General features: G+C 39.9%; 1 pseudogene; it reads left to right on the top strand.

The window, feature by feature from the left end:
* Positions 1–2,594: 2,594 nt before the first annotated feature.
* On the top strand, positions 2,595–10,834 carry LOC118842267 (annotated as a pseudogene).
* Positions 10,835–14,272: the final 3,438 nt, after the last annotated feature.

Below are 14,272 nucleotides of genomic sequence, written 5' to 3'. Positions count from 1 at the left end.
CTGCCCTCAAGGAGCTTACATTCTTAAACTATATAATAATAGTGCTCCAGAAATCCAGAAAGTTGCTATAAGGCACAGCCTGGCCAAGTAGAAATAGTGCTGTATTTGAAGTAAGATGACCAGCATTTGCCTTCTATCTCTGTCACTCAAGTATATGTACAAAATGTCACTGAAGGTGCCTAGGAACACTTCAACGTTTCAAAAAAAATTGAAAGGGGAGAATTTTTGGTCTCATTTTAAAAGTTTATACTTGAGTTTCTTTAGTTTGATGAATAATAGCAATGTCCTTTGAGTATTCATTAAAGGTTCACCTGGAAAATGATTTTTAAATAATTTCCTACTCATTGGTTCTAGTTCTTCTTTACAACATGACAAATGTGAAAATATGTTTAATATGAATGTATATGTAGAGCCTATATCAGGTTGTATGCCATCTTGGGGAGGGGGAGGGAGGGAGAGGGAGAAAATTTTAAACTCAAAATATTATGGAAGTGAATATGAAAACTAAAAATAAATAAATTAATGTTAAAAAATTTCCTGGTTTCATAACCTGCTGAAATGTGCTGTGCTTGCCTCTGCTGCCACTTGTGTGATTTTGGACAAGATGCTTAACTACTTTGGGCCCAGTTTTCTCATCTGCAAAGTGAAGAGGTTAGGCTAGATGATCTCTTGAGTCCTTTCAGCTCTAAATCTAAAATTGGAACAGTTTCTGATTAATTTGGCGGCACTGCTCCTTTTCCACCAGAGAAGATCTCAGAGGTGCCAGTGCCTTGGTCCAAATTCCAAAGGACAGGGAGTTCCTTGACTATCATCGTGGCTTTGATTTTTAGCTGGAAGTAGGGCCAACTCACACTATGCCATTTAGAATTTCTTGGGCCCCAGTTTCCATAATAATTGAGGGGTAAGAATGAATGATATCTTGAATCCCTTACAATTCAATATCATAGGATCATGGACCTGGAGATAGAAGAGACTTTGGAGGTCATCTACTCCAACTTCCTAATTTTACAATAAGGGAAGTGAAGACTAGGGAAGGTAAGTGACTTTTCCAAGTTCATATAGGTGGTATCAAAAATGGAATTTGTTCTTGGGTCCTCTGACTCCTATGATCTTATGGATTCTAGTGATAAGGAGGTGATTATTCCATAATAGAGGCCACTGCATTTTGGATAATGCTAATTGTTTGGAAATTCTTCCTCATGATGAGCAGGAAGCTACCTCCTTGTAACTTCCACCCTTTGGTCCTAATTCTGTCCTTGGAGCTACACACATAGGATAAGTCAAAGCTCTCTTTTAAAAAGTTGAAGATATGATCATAGGACCATAGAGCTACAGACAGAAGGTATTTTTGAGCTCACCTAGTCCAACCCCTTTATTTAACAGATGTGAAAACAGGCCCAGAGAGGTTACTCAAGGTCACAAAGGTGGCAGAGAAAGGATTCAAACCCAGACCCTCTAACTCCAAATCTAGCACTTTTTTCACGACACCATAATGTTTCTTCATATCCTACCAAGTCTTCTTCTCTACTAGTTAAAAGTCTCCGCTTTCTTTGACTGTTTTTTATAGTGAAATGCTTTTGTGTCTTTTCACAATCCTGATTATCTTTAGGACAAACACTAGCTTTTCAGTTTATAAGCCTGGCCTTGTCCAGAGGTAAGACATTTCCATCCCATCTCTGGTCTTAATTTGCTAAGCAGCTTTGGGCAAATTCATTTCCCTTTCCTCCAGCTTGGGAGTGAACAACAGCGAACAAGTGGATGGGAATCAGTGCCCTCATCCCCGCCATCAGTTAATACTTTGGGGAGTTACAAGGGTGGATAGGGCCTTTAGTGATGCTACGAAAGCCCAAAGGGTCTCGTAAATATCAACTACTGCTAGTAAAAATCTGCTTCTGGATGAACCAGTTCTGAGAATGCTTGACTTCGTGCTGAATGCTCCCTTCAGATGACCTTTGTGATGTGTTCTGTTCCTTCTTTGTTTCCTATCTGGTTGTGGATTGAACATAGATGGATCCTCAGTCATTTCCCTTTTTGTCCTTCATTCCTAAGTGGAATGGAATGGAAAAGAAAAAGCATTTATTAAGTACTTGTTGCTGTTCAGTCATTTTAGTCATGTTTGACTCTACGTGATCTGATTTGAGGTTTTCTTGGCAAAGAATGTTGTTGTTTTGGGGTTGTTTCAGTCATGTCCAACTCTTCATGACTTTATTTGTAGTTTTTTTTGGCAAAGACACTGGACTGGTTTGCCATTTCCTTCTCCAGCTCATTTTACAGCTGAGGAAACTGAAGCTAACAGGGTTAGGTGACTTGCCCAGGGTCACACAGCTGTAAGTGTCTGAGGCCAGATTTGAACTCAAGAAGATGACACTTCCTGACCACAGGCTCGACACTCTATATCTACTATCTACTTCACATCCTTGCTGTCCTTATTTAGGACTTTGTGCTAAGTGCTGGAGATACAAGCAGAAAAGCAAAAAAGTTCTTGCACTCAAGTGGCCCACATTCTAATTAGTGGGGAGGATACCCATATAAGGAACATTCAGCTGTGAGGCAGATAGGAAGGCCCAGGATTCCTTTGGAGGCAGCAACGGATGATGACACCCAGGAGTCCACCAGATGCAACAGAGGAGGGCAGGTAATAAGTTCTGGTCGAACTTGTGGGGCACATGGTAATGCCAAGTAGTCTATCATCTTACCAGAAAGATTGTGGTTGGTGACTCACTGCTCACCCAAGTGGCACAAACAGCTCTGTCCCTTTCCAGTGACAGCTGGGGGTGACGATGAGCTAGAAGGATAAAGTAAAACAGGTTACCTCTGGAAAGGATGGGGAGGGGAAGAGGTCAGCATCCCGCAGAGCTTGGTGGGAAGTGTGCAATTAGAGGCTAGAATGGGGGAGAGAAAGGTTCCAAAGGTCTGTTCTTATTGGGCCCTGATCCATCCAGTAGTGAGAGAAGAGGACCTGCCTTCAAATTAGAAGACCTGGGTTTGAATGCCTACTCTATAACTTAATAGCTGTGGAATGTAAACTCACCAACATCAGGGACAGTTATATTTTTAATCTGTGAATCCTCAGAATCTTGCACAATGCCTTGCAAATAGTAGGCATTTAATAACTGTTTGTTTGATTGGTTTGAATTATGCAGTATTGAGTAAGTCTCTTCCCTTCACCAGGACTTGATTTCCTTATCTGTAAAGTAGGGAGTAGACTGGGTAATTCTTAATGTCCCTTCCAGCTCTAACGCTAATACTCTATATAATCCTGTGAGTTAATCTCAGAATATTTTCAGGGAAATTGTTATTTTTCTTCCTGGGTATGTATAATGGGGATGGGAGGTATGGAGAGGTTTTTACTGTTGTTGTCTCAAAAGACCAAGGTGACATAGCAAACAGGAAGTAGGAAGGGTAGCAATGGTTAACTAAAACAAAAAAGACATCAACTTCACTTTGGTTTCTACTTTCATTCCTGCCAAGCTGTTTATCTTTTCATGTTTCATCTCCTTTCCTTACCCCTGTACACCCTCTAGTGGGGGTGTTTGAAATCCAGTGGAATTGGTAAAAGGTCAGCTGCTGGATAGCGAAAGAGGTAGGTGTCTTCAATCAGACGGAGGGATGGATGGATGATTGGCGATTCCCAGCACTTTCTCCCTATCACTCTCAGTTGGTCCACCCATGAGGCTTCACAACCTGTAGCCTAAAAGAGAGCCAAACTATGAATGGTGTGACGTTTCAATGTGAGTTTTCCTTCCACCAGCTAATACCAACAATAATGGAGGTAATAATAATAATGCACATGCTTGTAGTGAGTCTACAGCAGATGAGTTTACACCTGAATACTTGATTCAACTTCAAAAAACCCAGTTATTTTATCCACCTGTGCAACAGTCCATAAAACCTCAAATGTAAAAGAATAATAGCAAGGAAGGAATGAGCCTAGTACTCTCTGTCTGAACTCAATAAAAAATGAAAATGTGATAAAAATACATTAATTTAGAGCTATATAAAGTGTTTTACATAGATCATCTCGGAAGCCCTGTGAGGTAGATACCATCGCTGTTATTATCCCTGTATGATAGATGAGGAAAAGTAGGACTCCAAGATGTTTAAGTGATTTGAGTAGGGTTCCACAGCTACTGAGGAGGGGTCTGAGGACGGGTTAGAATTGAGGCCTTCATGATTCAATCCATTCATACTTTCTCATTCTGTGAAATCCTTGTCCATGATTTTCTCTAAATCTGACACAGAGGATTCATATAGGGTGCTGGAGAACTTCCTCTAGATCTTTTGATGGAAACCAAAGCAATACACTTGGACAGTCCATCTGTTATCCTTCACTCTTCCTACATGACTGTCCAACCTCCTATTCCAGTCAGGCATGTCCTTGGATGTCTCTTTTATACATTTCATGACTAGAAACCAGCTATTAATTTATTTTTTAGAGAGGAACTGCATATTTAGCAATGTTTGTTACAATAATGCCTTCCCATTGCCTATTCATTCAAGTACTGTCTCCTTAGCCTAGTATTCAAGGCCCTCCAGAATCTAACTCTGCCCTATCTTTCCAGCTAAATCTTGTCCTTTCACAGATCCTACTCACTTTAGCCAGAATGGAATGTTTACCATTGCCCAATCTTGTTCCAGCCTCTCCCTTTATATATTTACTTATGCTGTCGCTGTGAGCAAAGTGCTTGACCTTACGTGCCCTCTGACCTTATCTTGACTTGTTAAAACCTTTCTCTTCCTTTAAAGCCTAGAAAATAATAGACAAAAATTCAGAAGGAAATATAATCAGGTTAACTTTGAAAGTAGTATGTTGAGTTTATTATATATTTTTAAAAACATACTACATAATAGGTTAGCAGCATCACATAAAATTCTATTTTTCTGTTTGATTTTGCATATGGAAATGTTCCTTTTTGGGGTATTGATTGTTAAGCTTATAATTTTAAAAATATATATATCTTAAATTTTGTAGAGGAAAAAAAGGATTAGTTGCTCTGGTATGATTTTAATCAGACCTCTGTGACTTAGTCCAGTAGTGGTCCTGGAGCCAGCTTCTCCTTCCACTGTCTCCTCCTTAACTAAAAAAAAAAAAAAAAAAAAGAACAAAATCTCTCTGAGAACATCCTAGCTAAACCCCACAGAACATATTGCCAGTAGATTGGCCAGTAGGTGATAAATGTGGGGACCATGACAACCCATGAAAAAGAGAAAAAGTACAAAACAAACCTCAGTCCTGTGTGGCCTCCTTTCACTACTAGTGAATCAATGGTAGCATAGTAAATGAATGAATAAATGAAAAAAAATTTACATAGTCAATGCTCACTATGTGCCAAGCACTCTGCTGAAGAGTTGTTAGCGATACAAATAGAAAAGCAAGACAGTAGTTGCTCTTAGGAGGAGGTGAGAAGATACATACATAGAAGTTTCTCTTGTAAGTCAAATGGCAAAATCTCATGATTCTTAGGGTATAGCAGCAAAGCAGATGGTAATTCCTATTTAAAAATTTTATTTGCACTGCTAAAACAGCAACCATTTCTGATCCTGAAAATTTGATAGGATTTTGGTGGCAAGAACTTTCTTTTCTGGGTCTTCAGTAGCTGTGGCTGATAAGGAGGTAGGAGCTTCAGGAAAACAAAAATGGTACAGACTTAACAGAAACAGAGATTAAGAAGAGGTGGCAAGTATGCCCAAAAGATACAAGAAAGATCTTAACATCATTGATAACCATAATGGTGTGTTTACTGATCTAAAGCCAAACATACTGGAGAACAAAGCCAAGTGGCCCTTAGTAAGCATTGCTAACAAAAAAGCTAGTGGAGGTAATGGAATTCCAGCTGAGTTATTTCAAATCCTAAAAGATGATACTGTGAAACTCAACATGCCAGCAAATTTGGAAAACTCAATAGTGGCCACTGGATTGGAAAAGATCAGTTTACACCACAATCCTAAAGAAGGACAATGCCAAGGAATGTTCAAATTACTGAACAATTGTACTCATTTCACATGCCAGCAAAATTATGCTTAAGATTCTGCAAGCTAGGTTTCACCTATATGTGAACTGAGAATTATTAGACGAGCAGGCTGGCTTTTGAAGAGGCAGAGGAACTTGAGATCTAATTGCCAACATTCACTGGATCTGGAAAAAGCAAATGAGTTGCAGAAAAACATCTATTTCTGTTTTATTGACTATACTAAAGGCTTTGATTATGTGGATCACAACAAAATGGGGCAAGTCCTCAAAGACATGGGAGTACCAGATCATCTTACTTGTCTCCTGAGGAATCTGCATGTTGACCAAGAAGCAACAATTAAAACTGATCATGGAAAAACTGATTAAAGATTGGAAAATGAGTATAACAAGGGTGTATATTGTCACCATATTTATTTAATTTATGTGGAGAGTACATCATGCAAAACATCAAACTGGATGAATCAAAAGCCAGAATTAAAGTTGCCAGGAGAAATATCAACAATCTCAGATATGCCTCTGATGCCACTAATGATGGCAGAAAGTGAAGAAGAATTAAGAAGAGTCTTGATGTGGGTGAAAAGGGGAAGTGTAAAAGTTGGCTTGAAACTTAATATTAAAAAAAAACTAAGATCTTGGCAACTGGTCCCATCACTTCCTGGCAAAAAGAGGGAGAAGAAATGGAAACAGTGTCAGATCTTATATTGTTGGGCTTAAAGATCACTGCAAAGATGTTTGTTCCTTGGAAGGAAAGTTGTAGTGAATCTGGACAACAGAGACATCACCTTGACAACAAAGATCATCTATGGTTTTTCCAGTAGCAATGTATGTCTGTGAGAGTTGGACTATAAGGAAAGTTGTGTGCCATGGATCAATGCTTACAAATTGTGGTGCTGGAGAAGACTTTTGAAGTCCCTTGGACAGCAAGGAGATCAAATCAGTTAATACTTAAATTAGTGCAGGCTATTCATTGGAAGGTCAAATATTGAAGCCGAAGTGTAAATATTTTGGCCACAGAATGAGAAGGCAAGTTTCATTAGAAATAAGTTGGGAAATGATGTTGGGAAAGACTGAAGACAAAAGGAAAAGGGGACAGCAGAGGATAAGATGGATAGATAGTGTCATGGAAACAAAAAAATTAACTTGGACAGATTTTGAGAGATAGTGGAGGATAGAAGGGTTTGGCATGCTATGGTCCATAGAGCCATGAAGAGTTGGACATGACTGAACAACATCAACAACAAACCTGTTTGTAACTATTTACATTTAAATTAACTTCATTGAACAGAGGAAGTACGGCATAATGGGAAGAAAGCTGGCCTCAGACCCCAAAAACCTGAGTTCACATCCCTCCTCAGATACTGACCGACTATAACCCTGAACAGCTCACTTCTCAATTCTGAAAGGAACTCTGGAAGATTCAAAGCTGTTGAGAAGGTGCTGATCTTCACTGGTAGAGGGAATTCCTTCAAATAGAATTCACTCTGCCAATTAAATCGCAGGTCTAGTTGCTATCCTTATCAATGCATAAAGTATAATAATGAATTTTCAGGCACTCCGAGTCCTCCTTGGGATGCTTGTTTGGATCATTCCTTTCCAGGGACTTTTCCTGTCACATAGCTATAGGGAGCATGGTCTCCATTCTTCTAGCTCTAATTTTTCTGCTTTGCATTATCTCATGAGGATCTTTCCAAATTTCTTTGGGTTTCTTTTACTTCTCAGTCTTAATTGCCAATTTGTTAGGCAATTGACATTCATTGGCTCCATAAATCAATATACTCAGAAGAGCAAATCTTTGATTTCTCAGTCATTTCATCTTTCACCTCTCACACTCATGGATGTGAGGATTGTGAGCATCAAATGAGATCATATTTGTAAAATGCTTAGCACAGTGCCTGGTACATAGTAAGCGATATATTTTGGAGGGTTTTTTAGTCGGTTCTATCATGTCTGAGTCTTTGTGACCTCATTCAGGGTTTTCTTGGCAAAGATACTGGAGTGATTTGCCATTTCCTTCTCCATCTCCTTTTACAGATGGGGAACTGGGCAAGTTAAGTGACTTGCCCAGGGTCACACAGCTGGTAAGTGTCAGAAGCCAGATTTGAACTCAGGAAGATGAGTCTTCCTGACTCCAGGCATAGCACTCTATCCATTGTGCCACCTAGTTGCCATATTTCTCTCCAAAAAGATTCTACAGCAGTGAAAAAAATTCCAACAGCAGCAAATGAGTAAATATAACTGTTTCTCTACAACCTTACCTGCACTGTTACTTTTAATTATTTTTGCCAATTTGACATGTATGAGGCTGTACCTCAACATTGTTTTAATTTGAGTCTCTAATAATTAGATTGACCATTTTTTTAAGTTTTTCTTTTTCCTGAAAATTATCTGTTCATATCCTTTGACCACCATCTGGAAATAACCATTGTGACTTTTTAACAATGCCCAATATATTTAGATGTCAAATTTTTATCAGTTGTATTTGCTGTAAATATTTTCACAATCTATTATTTTTCTTTTGATATTTCTGTTGAACAGAAAATTTTATTTTCATGTAGTAAAACATCTTTTTTTCTAATATTTCCTTCCATTTATTAAATTTGAAAATCATCTCCCTTCTATAATTGAGATATTTTATTTTATTTTTAAAATTTTACACTGTGTTGATTGAATCAAGCCTCTGAACATTGCTAATGTTCCTAAATGACATAGATAATCATAAGACCACAGATTGAGAATTGAAAGGGACTTTAAAGGATATCTAATCCAACTCTTCCATTATCTATTTATCCATTTGTTTGTCTGATTTAGTGCCCACCTACGCCCTAGGCTCTGTGTCTGAAATGCTGTCTCTCTGGGAACAATAGCTAAGGAAGAGATGGAACATTTCTGGAGTAAAAACATCAATTCGAATTATCCTTTATCACCTCACATCACTATTTATAGCTGGTCCCTGCCTACAATGATGTCCGTTAGCCACTGTGGCACTGGTATTGCCTTAAGTGCAGGAACATCTTTTTTTGAATTGGCAGCTTTGTTGGTCCCTGAGAATTTTGAGTCTCACTTGTAAATTCCTGAGCCTAGGACCAACTCTGATCCACATGGCCAAGTTTGCTCTTGTCTTCTTGCTTATGTACCACACTGTTGCATATTGGTATTTCCTGCATATATACCATCACCTTCCTGATGTCATGGTTCTCTCTGAGAACAAAGGACAAACAGCAACCTATGAGTAGCATGAGCTGCCCCACTGGGGACCCAACTGGCCAGTTCTACTTGGGGAGCAACATAGCTCCTCCCTTCCTCCCTTCCTCCTTTCCTCCCTTCCTCCCTTCCTCCCTTCCACCCTTCCTCCCTTCCTCCCTTCCTCCCTTCCTCCCTCCCTTCCTCCCTTCCTTCCTTCCTCCCTTCCTTCCTTCCTTCCTTCCTTCCTTCCTTCCTTCCTTCCTTCCTTCCTTCCTTCCTTCCTTCCTTCTTCCTTCCCCTTCTCTTTCTTTCCCTTCCTTTCCCTTTCTTCCTTCCTCTCCCTCTGTTCACATAAGGTATCATAGCCTTACCTATGGGTACTTTGCCCAAAGGAATGTAAATTTTGATCTCTAAAACCCTGCAAGATATCTTGGGGTTTAAGGGCTAGATTTCTTTCTTAAAGACCATACATTAAACCCAAATCACTCTGGCTCCCATTGATTGGCCAACAATTGGTCCCAGCCCAAGCCCAGAGATCATTATTTGGGCCCTGATTGCTCAGAGTGGATGTAAATATCAATCGTTTCCGTTTTGGCCAGAAACCCTCAAACACACACACACGTGCTTGTGTATACATGTATGTGTGTATGCATACATATATGCAAATACATTTAAACATACATACACACATATATGGAGGAGAAAGTGAGGCTGGTGACCTTGCACAGCCCTCCCTCACTCACATTGAAGTCAACCGCAAGTCATGTCATCGTTTCCCTGATGTCATGGTCCTCTTTGAGAACAAAGGACAAACGCAACCTGTGAATAGCCTCCCCTCCCCTTCTTTCCTCTCTCCTTCCTTCCCCTCCACTCCCTATTTGATTTTTTTTTTAAAGTGGCCATCCCTTGACTAACTTCTTAAAGAGGGCTATTCACTGAATGAGTGTTTCCTCACTCAAAATGAGAACTTGAAAAGACCTTAGCCTAAAAGAGCCAGGGTCTCCTAATGCATGCTGGGCCATTTCCATGATGAATATCTGGCCACTGGACCCAGATGGCTCAGGAGGAGAAAGTGAGGCTGGTGACCTTGCACAGCCTTCCCTCACTCAAAACAAAGTCAACTGCAAGTCATGTCATCATTTCCCTGATGCCACGGTCCTCTTTAAGAACAAAGGACAAACATACAACACACACACACACACATACATGCATACATACACACATATATACATAGTAAAAAAAAAAAGACCATTCTTTGCCTCATTTTTTACCTAGCTTTAATTACCGAATGGGGATTGCCTCAGTCAAACTGAGACCTGGGAAAGACCTTCACTTAAAAGGCCAAGGTCTCCCACTCCCTCAGGGCCATCTCCAATTGTCCTGATCTATACCTTGTCACTGGACACAGAGGGCTCCTGAGGAGAAAGTGAGCCTGGTGACTTTGTGCAGCCCTCCCTCACTTAAATCTAATTCATTTGCAAGTTATGGCATCACCTCCCTGACATCATGGTACTCTTGGAGAAGAAGGGACAAACAACAACGATTTACCACACCTGGAATGGAATACATCACTTGATATGGGACCTAGGGAAGGGCCTGAAGATTCCTCAGCTCTACCAGTCTGGGGTAGTTTTCTCGGAATTCCATGTGTTGTCTTCTGTGGGACTAGTAGCCATGTGAGGCGATAATATATCTCCCATCTCCTTAGATGAAGGATTGATTTTTGCCTTCTCCTTTTCCTTCAGCCAACTTTTTCCCTAGGTCAGAGCCCTCTTGTTTTGCTTAGATCTCATTATGTTTGAAGAACCCTTAGAATCTGGGTCATGAGTATTGGAGCTGCGGGAGAGGTTCCAACACTCTCTTCCCTAAAGAAAGATGTATGATGAGACTCCCAAATGCTTTCTTTTCTCCTCCCCCTGCCCTTCCACTCTCTCCAACTACCTTTTTTGCTGTGGGTTTGCCCTCTTTCCTCAGTCCTCCTTAGCCTCTATCCACATTAGGCTTTAACTTGTGCAAAGGGTCGACTATTGGCTGCTCCATCCTGAGGCAGTAAAACAATGCCAGCTCTGTGGCCTCTGCCTTAGGGTTGTGGAGAAAGGCTTCAAGTGCCTTTGGGCCTGTGCCAGTGGCCATGGGCTGCTGGATTAAAGGACAAGGCCGGAAATGACCCAGAGTGCTAAACCATCTGCACTTCAAGAGAATAGGGAATCTGCCTATCTGGGTGAGTGTAGGGAGAGAAGGAAGGAGGGTGAGTTTGCTCCCAGGAGGCTGCAGATGTTCTACGGGGAAAGGGCAGATAGCTTTCCTCGCCCAGAGAAGGATTCAGGAGATTCTCAGTCAACGCATTGGGAGTTCTCTCTTTTCCTGGCACTTAGAGAAAAACAAACCTCTTAATTACATATTTTCCAATAAAAATTAATGTGACATCTTTTTCTGTAATTAAATTAAATTTTTTAAAATTGGGGGCAGTGGGTGATGCATGATAAAATATAGGCCCTGGAGTCAGGAGGAACTGGATTCAAATCTGACCCCAGTGTGACTCATTTTCCAAACCAATCTGGTTCACTCCTCCTTGGAACTCACCCTATTGACTCTGGACTTGGGAAGGAAACTCAATAAGCTTAACATTACTGTAGTTCAGAACCCTGAGCTTAAGTGATCCACCAGGCCCAGCCTCCACACATAACAGAGATCACAGGTGTTCACCACCACACTTAACAAGTCACTCATTTTTGCAAACGAGGAGCCCCAGAGAGGTTAAGATTACACAGATGTTCCGTTGTTGTTCAGTTGTTTTCTCAGGTGTGTCCAACTCTTCGTGACCCCTTTTGGGGTTTGCTTGGCAAAGATACTGGAGTGGTTTGCCATTGCCTTCTCCAGCTCATTTTACAGATGAGGAAACTGAGGCAAACAGGCTTAAGCGACTTGCCCAGGGTCACACAGCTAGTAAGTATCTGAGGCTGGATTTGAACTCAGGAAGATGAGTCTTCCTGATTCCCAGCACTTTATCCACTGCGCCACCTAATGATCCCAGTTATATAACTAATGACAAAGTCACCTCTTCTGATTTGAAATCCAGGCCTCTCTCTGCTGAAACATGGTGTAGTTGGCCTAATTTTTCAGACAGGAAAAACTAAATGGAATGAGAATGCCTATTGTCCCAACCATGTTATACAGTTGGTTGAGCAGTCCATTGAGTTACAGTGGTGTGCAAATTACTCAGGACAATCACTGCATTTTGATGTGGCTTCATTTTGTGATAGCAATAGTCATGTGCATGTGCTTCTAGAGAAATTGAGCTGACTCAGAAATTTTGACCTTAGCCAGATGAAACTGGATTGACCTTGTTTTCCTACCGTTAGCTAGTTCTTAATCAGTTGAGTATTAGAATTTCTGTCAGGCACGCCTGTTTCATTTTTCTCTGTGATGCTTTTAATCCTGTGTTTTTTAGAAATGAATATGACTCCAAGGAAATGTGAAAAAGTCATAGCTCTCAGGGGGCACACTTCTGTGACTCTTAGAAATCTTGCAGCAGCTATTGGCCTGAGGAAATTGAGCATTTCAAGGTTCAATGAAACCCATAATGAAATAAAATCAACCCCTCAAGCACAAAAGCAAACAAAACAAGACAAAAATCTCAACACCAAGAACCGATAAATTACTGCTTCAAAACAGCACATCCTCAGAAAACAAGGAAATACCTCGAGAGGGACCTAGAAGCTGGAGAGATTGTTCTTGATTCTTCTGTAATGAGGAATGGGCTTCTTTAAGTTGGAAGAACAGCAAGAAGACTCATTAAAAAAAAAAACAAAACTACCACTTCTTGATATGAAAAAAAATGCTCATCATAAGCAATATAATACAAAGACTGAAGTACTGGAGATTAAATAAAGGTAATTTTTGTTGATGAAATTCACCTTTTCATTCAAGATTATACCAAACAGTTGTCAGAAGTCTAGGTGACAATGTAGGTTGAGCATCTTCATTAGATTATAAAACATTAACCCAAAAATGTCAGGGGAATTTTTTACTTCCTGTGGCTAAAAATATTGTCTATATCAGGGGAATAATGAACTCTGATAATTTTTTTATAACTACAAAAGAGAACTATTCCAGAATTACAAAAATTCCCAAGAGGTTTAGATTACACAGATGTTCAGGTGTTGTTCAGTGGAGATGGAATACCACAACATGAATGTACACCGTGCCATACATCTTGAAAGCTTAAGAAAGTCATCCAAGAGTGTGATGAATATGTCTCAATGGCCAGGAGAGTTGCTTAATTTAAATTGGATTGGATGTAGGTACTTTTTGCTTGACTTTTGTGACTTTTTTTGTTCATTTCTTTTCATTTGGGGAGTGGGTAGGAGGGGAAAGGAGGGCTATGGATGGTGTTGTCAAAAAGAGAAACAAAAACAAAAGTGAGAAAGAGGGTCACCAAAGCGTTTTTTAATGCACAGTATGAGAAGGAAGGCCAGATAAGCAAGATAGCTTTGAAAGTTACATGTTGTATTTGTTGTGTAGAAGAACAAGCTATATGTGGTGGAGTTTCATAGTCTCATGTGTAATCCTCTTTTTTCTATCCTACTGCCTACATAGAGATATTAATTTTGTTTGGACAGCCTCCTCTCACTCAAATCAAAGTCAACTGCCGGTCATGTCATCATTTCCCTGATGTCATGGTCCTCTTTGAGAATGAAGGACAAACAGCACACAATTTTGTTTGTTGTTTATTGAATTCAGAATTTCAAAAATTAAATAAAAATAAGATAGAGAAAACTTTATTAAGTATTTACTATATGCCATATGCTGTGCTAAGCCCTGGGAATACAAATACAATTAAACATGACAATCACTGTTCTCAAAGAGTCTATATTCTAATGGGGGAAGTTGTGCAATTATGGTGTATGGGCCTGACTTGGGACAAGATAGTGCCTTAAGGTTTGCAAATCACTTTACAAATATTATTTCATTTTATACAATTGTTTAAAACCTCAATATTCCTCAGGTCTTGTTAAATTGCCATGACAATCTCTGAAGAAGTAATTACAATGGAGAGATGTATAGTTGGCATGAGGTGGCTACAGTATATTTATCAGCAAGAATTATGTAGAAGTG

The sequence above is a fragment of the Trichosurus vulpecula genome, chromosome 3 (genome assembly GCF_011100635.1).
Source record: "Trichosurus vulpecula isolate mTriVul1 chromosome 3, mTriVul1.pri, whole genome shotgun sequence".
Lineage (NCBI taxonomy): Eukaryota > Metazoa > Chordata > Mammalia > Diprotodontia > Phalangeridae > Trichosurus > Trichosurus vulpecula.
The sequence above is the reverse complement of the archived record's forward strand: the minus strand, read 5'-3'. Positions and strand labels throughout refer to the sequence as shown.